Source organism: Galeopterus variegatus, unplaced genomic scaffold (genome assembly GCF_000696425.1).
Source record: "Galeopterus variegatus unplaced genomic scaffold, G_variegatus-3.0.2 Scaffold917, whole genome shotgun sequence".
In the NCBI taxonomy this organism is placed as follows: domain Eukaryota; kingdom Metazoa; phylum Chordata; class Mammalia; order Dermoptera; family Cynocephalidae; genus Galeopterus; species Galeopterus variegatus.
This window is the reverse complement of record NW_007727028.1, coordinates 301,556-302,347: the sequence shown is the minus strand read 5'-3', so window position 1 is coordinate 302,347 and position 792 is coordinate 301,556.

The window sequence follows — 792 nt, the reverse complement described above, 5'->3', positions numbered from 1 at the left end:
CCCCTCCATGTAATAAGGGCAGCGAGCTTCCTGCAGAACCCAGGGTCTGGGAAAGGGGAGGGTAGGCAGCAACTAGGAAGTGAGGGAGAGAGAGTCTGCAGGGGTTAGTAACATATACCCGGAAAGAGGCCACCCAGAGCCATGAGTGTGTCAGGGACTCTGATGCCAGAGGCTCTGGGCTCCACCCATCTCTGCCCTGTCCCGTGGAGCCATCATGCTCTGCACCAGGGACCCTCAGCTGTACACGGGGATGATAGTCACCCCTGCCTCCCAGGTGTGCTGAGAGCCTTGGTGAGTTCACAGATGTGGAAAATGCTGAGACGCAGGCCTGATATACAGTAAATGTTACAGAAGTGGGTGTTTCACACACACGGAAATAACAGTTTAAGAAAGGGCCTCTGAGATTTGGAAATTGGTGCATTTAAGTTTCAGTAAGTCCTTCTCTTCCAGCCACTTAGCCCCACAGGCTGGAGGCACCGTGCATGCTGGAAATGCTCAGTGAGTTGGGTTGTCTCTGCATCTGGGAGGAGACTGGCCGTGGACACTGTCCCATGTGGCACCCTGTGTGGAAGAACTGGGGATAGGCATGCTCTGAATAAAGTTGTCAGTAAAAGAAAGGGGAGATGAAGAGCAGCTGTTGACCCAACATGAAAACATAATGAGAGAGGAATTGTTTTTGCAGGAGGTTTGCAGGTGAGGGGAGCCTCTTTGAGGCCACGGGAGGGTTCCCTTGGAGGCCAAGGTTGAGGTGGGGATGAGGGGCCAGAAAGGTGCCTGCAGGCAAGGGGGCAG